The sequence below is a fragment of the Schistocerca serialis genome, unplaced genomic scaffold (genome assembly GCF_023864345.2).
Source record: "Schistocerca serialis cubense isolate TAMUIC-IGC-003099 unplaced genomic scaffold, iqSchSeri2.2 HiC_scaffold_1134, whole genome shotgun sequence".
In the NCBI taxonomy this organism is placed as follows: Eukaryota; Metazoa; Arthropoda; class Insecta; order Orthoptera; family Acrididae; genus Schistocerca; species Schistocerca serialis.
Window position 1 is genome coordinate 40,001 of NW_026047331.1, and position 7,500 is coordinate 47,500.

The following is a 7,500-nucleotide window of genomic DNA, read 5'->3' on the forward strand; positions in this document are numbered from 1 at the left end:
ACCAGACAAATCGCTCCACCAACTAAGAACGGCCATGCACCACCACCCACCGAATCAAGAAAGAGCTATCAATCTGTCAATCCTTCCGGTGTCCGGGCCTGGTGAGGTTTCCCGTGTTGAGTCAAATTAAGCCGCAGGCTCCACTCCTGGTGGTGCCCTTCCGTCAATTCCTTTAAGTTTCAGCTTTGCAACCATACTTCCCCCGGAACCCAAAAGCTTTGGTTTCCCGGAGGCTGCCCGCCGAGTCATCGGAGGAACTGCGGCGGATCGCTGGCTGGCATCGTTTATGGTTAGAACTAGGGCGGTATCTGATCGCCTTCGAACCTCTAACTTTCGTTCTTGATTAATGAAAACATACTTGGCAAATGCTTTCGCTTCTGTTCGTCTTGCGACGATCCAAGAATTTCACCTCTAACGTCGCAATACGAATGCCCCCGCCTGTCCCTATTAATCATTACCTCGGGTTCCGAAAACCAACAAAATAGAACCGAGGTCCTATTCCATTATTCCATGCACACAGTATTCAGGCGGGCTTGCCTGCTTTAAGCACTCTAATTTGTTCAAAGTAAACGTGCCGGCCCACCGAGACACTCACTCAAGAGCACCCTGGTAGGATTGCAACGGGGTCCGCCTCGGGACGCACGAGCACGCACGAGGCGCGTCGCACGCCTTCAGCTCGCCCCACCGGCAGGACGTCCCACGATACATGCCAGTTAAACACCGACGGGCGGTGAACCAACAGCGTGGGACACAAATCCAACTACGAGCTTTTTAACCGCAACAACTTTAATATACGCTATTGGAGCTGGAATTACCGCGGCTGCTGGCACCAGACTTGCCCTCCAATAGATACTCGTTAAAGGATTTAAAGTGTACTCATTCCGATTACGGGGCCTCGGATGAGTCCCGTATCGTTATTTTTCGTCACTACCTCCCCGTGCCGGGAGTGGGTAATTTGCGCGCCTGCTGCCTTCCTTGGATGTGGTAGCCGTTTCTCAGGCTCCCTCTCCGGAATCGAACCCTGATTCCCCGTTACCCGTTACAACCATGGTAGGCGCAGAACCTACCATCGACAGTTGATAAGGCAGACATTTGAAAGATGCGTCGCCGGTACGAGGACCGTGCGATCAGCCCAAAGTTATTCAGAGTCACCAAGGCAAACGGACCGGACGAGCCGACCGATTGGTTTTGATCTAATAAAAGCGTCCCTTCCATCTCTGGTCGGGACTCTGTTTGCATGTATTAGCTCTAGAATTACCACAGTTATCCAAGTAACGTGGGTACGATCTAAGGAACCATAACTGATTTAATGAGCCATTCGCGGTTTCACCTTAATGCGGCTTGTACTGAGACATGCATGGCTTAATCTTTGAGACAAGCATATGACTACTGGCAGGATCAACCAGGGAGCTGCGTCAACTAGAGCTGAGCAGCCGGCCGCCCGGGAGTGTGTCCCGGGGGCCCGCGCGAACACGCAAGCGTCCGCTCAATTATTCTGCAAACAGGAGGAGGCTGAGCTCCCCTGCACCATACACCTCGAAACCCTCTCAGGTCCCGGCGGCGCGCAGCGCCGTCCTAAGTACTTGGTCGGGTTCGAGAGAGGCGCAATCGCCCGGGGTTTGGCGAGTAGACGCTTTAGGTGCGACCACCCGTGCTCCCAACTGAGCTTGCCGCTGCCGACAGAGGCCCGGGAGCGTGCTGTCGTGGCATTGCCGGCGGGAGACAACACGCGCCACCTACGGTGACCGGCAGCTCCAACGCCAGCGCCACAGAAGGACAAAAGCCCCACTTGGGTGCCGAAGCGAACTCTCCCAGCACAGCGCACGCGCCAACACGTCCGCACAGCTGCGATACAAACCACCTGCGAGAACCGCAGAGGCGACCGAGCAGCAGACGGCGTCGCGGCGCCGAGCGCCGGGCGGCGGCGCATCCTCAGCGCACACAGTCCTCAATCGGACCAGCACACTGCAGATGTCCACCGCGCTTCGCACCGGGCCCGCGAGGACCTACTTTGGCCGCACGGCGCCGCGTGCAGGGTGCGCCGGCGCGCAGCTGCGCCGCCTGCCGCCTCCGTCGGCCGGCGCGCCTGCCACTGGCCGCCCCCACCAGCCGGCTGTAGCGCGTGCGCCCACGCACCGCGCGGCCAGCACGCCGGGAGGCCCCCCCTCACCGGCCGGGGACGGTCCCACCCAGCCACCGCCGCGTATCGCTTCACACCCAGATGCCATTCACGTTCGTGGGCATGGTGGGTATCGCTGGAACAACCGGTTGGTAGCTCAACCGATCGTCGCCATCACTGATTCACCTCTAGCGAGAACAACCGCACCACAACGGTTTACCAGTTGTTCATTTGCGTAACGTCACCAGCAAACGTAGGCGTCCATCGCCATTTGCAAATTCAACGATTGTTGCATGCCTGTGTCAGGTGTCACGACACACTATGTCTGCCCACATACACGCAACAACATGTGCACGCTTCGCGAACACGTGGAAGGTGGCCCCCGTACGTATGCGATGTCCATTGCGCGAACGACTGTCAACCGGCCTCTGTCGCATGTCGCAGATGTGGAACGCAGTGCACCATGCTATCACGGTGTGTGAGAAGAGACGACTACGTCTGACAACACGCGCCACTACATCAACAGACGGCTCATGCTGATCGCCATCCAGGGCATACCACACTGCAATCCAGCTCTTATAGGGAGACGACACGTAGCTGAGTGCACAACATTTGGACCGCATGGTTCGCCGTTGTTGGCGCAGTCGTTGTACGGTCACATGTACCACGATGTATCATTCAGTACATGAGGACCAATGTGCAGTACAGTGTGTGATTTGGACGTACAACATCAGCGGACAGTTGACACAGGCCGTACCACAGCGTAGGCTAAGTGCTTCGCCATGCGAATGCCAATGAACAACTGCAAATGCCAATGAACAACTGCAAAGGGCATTGAGCATGTACGTCCTGCTGCCATCCACATTACAGTGTATAGCTGCAAGGTGTTTAACATGAAGCGATACACTGGGGACCGGGCAGTGCGAGTAGCAAACTATATTGCGGGGGTTGCAGTTAGGCAACACTACACTAATTTAACGCGTCGTATGACAATTACAGAGCAGGTTAAGGCCCAACGTGTGTTGGGTTAAGGCCCAACGTGTGTTGGGTTAAGGCCCAACGTGTGTTGGGTTAAGGCCCAACGTGTGTTGGGTTAAGGCCCAACGTGTGTTGGGTTAAGGCCCAACGTGTGTTGGGTTAAGGCCCAACGTGTGTTGGGTTAAGGCCCAACGTGTGTTGGGTTAAGGCCCAACGTGTGTTGGGTTAAGGCCCAACGTGTGTTGGGTTAAGGCCCAACGTGTGTTGGGTTAAGGCCCAACGTGTGTTGGGTTAAGGCCCAACGTGTGTTGGGTTAAGGCCCAACGTGTGTTGGGTTAAGGCCCAACGTGTGTTGGGTTAAGGCCCAACGTGAGTTGGGTTAAGGCCCAACGTGTGTTGGGTTAAGGCCCAACGTGTGTTGGGTTAAGGCCCAACGTGTGTTGGGTTAAGGCCCAACGTGTGTTGGGTTAAGGCCCAACATAGGTTGGGTTAAGGCCCAACATAGGTTGGGTTAAGGCGCAACATAGGTTGGGTTAAGGCGCAACATAGGTTGGGTTAAGGCGCAACATAGGTTGGGTTAAGGCGCAACATAGGTTGGGTTAAGGCGCAACATAGGTTGGGTTAAGGCGCAACATAGGTTGGGTTAAGGCGCAACATAGGTTGGGTTAAGGCCCAACATAGGTTGGGTTAAGGCGCAACATAGGTTGGGTTAAGGCGCAACATAGGTTGGGTTAAGGCGCAACATAGGTTGGGTTAAGGCGCAACATAGGTTGGGTTAAGGCGCAACATAGGTTGGGTTAAGGCGCAACATAGGTTAGGTTAAGGCGCAACATAGGTTAGGTTAAGGCGCAACATAGGTTAGGTTAAGGCGCAACATAGGTTAGGTTAAGGCGCAACATAGGTTAGGTTAAGGCGCAACATAGGTTAGGTTAAGGCGCAACATAGGTTAGGTTAAGGCGCAACATAGGTTAGGTTAAGGCGCAACATAGGTTAGGTTAAGGCGCAACATAGGTTAGGTTAAGGCGCAACATAGGTTAGGTTAAGGCGCAACATAGGTTAGGTTAAGGCGCAACATAGGTTAGGTTAAGGCGCAACATAGGTTAGGTTAAGGCGCAACATAGGTTAGGTTAAGGCGCAACATAGGTTAGGTTAAGGCGCAACATAGGTTAGGTTAAGGCGCAACATAGGTTAGGTTAAGGCGCAACATAGGTTAGGTTAAGGCGCAACATAGGTTAGGTTAAGGCGCAACATAGGTTAGGTTAAGGCGCAACATAGGTTAGGTTAAGGCGCAACATAGGTTAGGTTAAGGCGCAACATAGGTTAGGTTAAGGCGCAACATAGGTTAGGTTAAGGCGCAACATAGGTTAGGTTAAGGCGCAACATAGGTTAGGTTAAGGCGCAACATAGGTTAGGTTGAGGTACCGTATAGGTTAGGTTAAGGTACAGTATAGTTTAGGTTAAGGTACAGTATAGTTTAGGTTAAGGTACAGTATAGTTTAGGTTAAGGTACAGTATAGTTTAGGTTAAGGTACAGTATAGTTTAGGTTAAGGTACAGTATAGTTTAGGTTAAGGTACAGTATAGTTTAGGTTAAGGTACACATTGTTGTATGGAAAGGTGTAATGGGGGGGGGGGGGGGGCGGCCGGTCGGTTTGTTGATTGTGATTATAGTAAGTGGATGCCTGCGGCATCATCTGATTTGCCACGTCAGGATGCACCTTTGGCTCATGACAGGCGGCGCTCCGATTCCATGCTTGTGGCAGACCTGTGTCTTTCATTCCTGCCATTGTTTGTGTGCTGTGAGAGGAGGCAGTATTGTGATGTTGGGTGCACCCCTGTGTAGGACATGTGTGGGTGTTGGTGGCTTAGCTGAGCAATGGTGGTTGTCGGGGGGGTGGGATATTCCGTTTTCTGAGTGGACCTCCCAGTCTGGTTATGACAGTGTGGATTGTCTCATGTGGCGGAGAGGATGCACTGGGTGTTGTTCCATGCTGGTGCTTACATATTGTCTGTGTGCGTGTTACAGGCGGAGAGTAGTGCGTGATAAGAGTGTGTGGCTGCCGTGTGGTTGTGATTGTGAGCAGAGTCTTTCAGCATGTATACGGACAGTTGTATATATTATCTGTATTCTGATGGGTCTATGTATTACTAATCAGCGCCGTGTATACGTTTAATCCGGTTCCAGTCGAAACTGTTGTATCTCTGTACATTAGTGACACGGCGAGCGCGCTATGTAGCTACTCGTCTCGGCAGCTTCCACCGGTGTATGGCAAATGATTATAAGCAATGAGTCGAGTCGTCAATACCGATAGTGTGACGTCACATGTCTGGGGTGGGGGACGCTGCGCCCTTCCGGTGGGTCATGGCCTAGAAAGACGCTCCCCACGCAGGGGGGCTTGGACTGTCATAAACTCTTCCGAGTAATATACTTGCCGTACGTTTTTGCGACTGCGAGTGCAACGCCCACCGGTACCGACATGGATGGAGCGCCTCCTAGCTGACCGCTCAGCATCGGCATTCGTACAGAGAGCAACGCGATCGCGTCTCTAGCTCGTAACTGGTACAGCTCGCAGCTCATGTATAGGGACAGCGGGAATGTCGCATATTGGACATAACTCTTCATGAAACGCAAGTTATAGGGGTGGATTGCACATTGCGACTGCGGGAAAAGTCCGCCGTTCATCCGCTGGAGTTGCGAGTTGGGCGGTTAGGGTGGGGCGCCGGTGGAGTGATTGCCGGTCGACGATTTCGTGCGGCAGAGGCGCTGGCGTTGGGGTGCTGTGGTCGACAGAGGACGCAGGCTTTGTGGGTGGGGTCGAAAGATGGGCACTGTGGGCCCATCGCTGTCTTAGTCGGCTTGGCGTCTCATAGATGGCGGTATCGTCGTTGCAGGACGTCATGCCGCGGGAGACCTACAGATGGCGCTGTGTTTTGTGGTGCGCTCGACATGGCGGACGTAGTGTTGTCAGATTCGCATAGATGGAGGTATTGCATGTGGTTTCGCCGTATTTTCATAGATGGCGATACTGTTTTGCCGGCATGGTTGGCGTAGTTCCGTCGGATCCCTGTAGATGGAGGTGCCGTTTCTGGGCTGGATGTCAATGTCGTTGCGTCACATTCGCATAGATGGCGGCATCGTCGTAATACCTCGCCCACTACGGACTTATCACCACCCACACTAGCCGCCCCGGGGACTTGCCAACGACACACCCTATCCCAAGTCTATTTTCTTGCGGAGCATCATGTGTTATTATATTTTATTTCACATCCATAGTGGAGTGGTATTGTAGGTCACCGTACTGCGGTGGACGCTGTGTTACCACGGGACGGCGAAAACGTACCGTCGACCGCCGGGCACCGCCCGACACCCGCCCGACGACGCCGCCTCCGCGCGGCGCGCCGGCCGGTGGGCCGACATCGACCGTCCGGCACCCATCGCGGCACCCATCGCCGGTCGCCAAAGCGATACGCTGTAGCGCGGCAGGACACAAGGCGCCCGGCCGGCGCCGCCTCCCCCGCCGCGCGCACGGAGGCGGCACCCATCGCAGCGCCCGCGCAGGCGGCAAGGGGCCCGCCAACCGATACGCCGCCGTCCGCCGCACCCAATGCAGCGCCCTGGGTGCGGCGCGCCCGGCCAGACCGATACGCCGTACAGAGGCAAGAAGCAAAAGCAGCCCACACGTGCCCCTGTTGGCGGCCAGCCCCTGGGGGTCTCGTCTCGCGACAAGACGAATCCCCCAAGCTAGGGCTGAGTCTCAACAGATCGCAGCGTGGCAACTGCTCTACCGAGTACAACACCCCGCCCGGTACCTAAGTCGTCTACAGACGATTCCGAGTCCCGACATCGAACTATAGACACCCATGGTCGACCGGTAGGGGCAGGGCGGCGCCGGGAACAGATCCCAGACAGCGCCGCCCGAGTGCCCCGTCCGGCAAACAAGTTGGGCCCGTACGGCGCGGCGCCACGTGGGTCGACCGCGCCTAGTAAAGTCACGTATTTTCGAGCCTTTCGACCCTCGGGACTCCTTAGCGATATCGTTGCCACAATGGCTAGACGGGATTCGGCCTTAGAGGCGTTCAGGCTTAATCCCACGGATGGTAGCTTCGCACCACCGGCCGCTCGGCCGAGTGCGTGAACCAAATGTCCGAACCTGCGGTTCCTCTCGTACTGAGCAGGATTACTATCGGGAAGAACCGCGCGCGCTTGCCGGGAGCCCGAGCGCCCAAAGGGGCGAATCGACTCCTCCAGATATACCGCCGGGCAGCCAGCCAGGACACCGGGGCTCTGCCCAACAGACGCGAACCGAGGCCCGCGGAAGGACAGGCTGCGCACCCGGGCCGTAGGCCGGCACCCAGCGGGTCGCGACGTCCTACTAGGGGAGAAGTGCGGCCCACCGCACACCG

At 55.7% G+C, this 7,500-nt stretch overlaps 1 non-coding gene across 1 annotated transcript in view; it reads right to left on the reverse strand.

Annotated features, from left to right (window-relative positions):
• LOC126432423 (small subunit ribosomal RNA) overlaps positions 1 to 1,409 on the reverse strand; it is a 1,910-nt gene extending 501 nt beyond the window's left edge. Inside the window, exon 1 of the ribosomal RNA XR_007577953.1 lies at positions 1 to 1,409. This exon is cut by the window's left edge and continues 501 nt beyond it. This is a non-coding gene — a ribosomal RNA (small subunit ribosomal RNA).
• Positions 1,410 to 7,500: the final 6,091 nt, after the last annotated feature.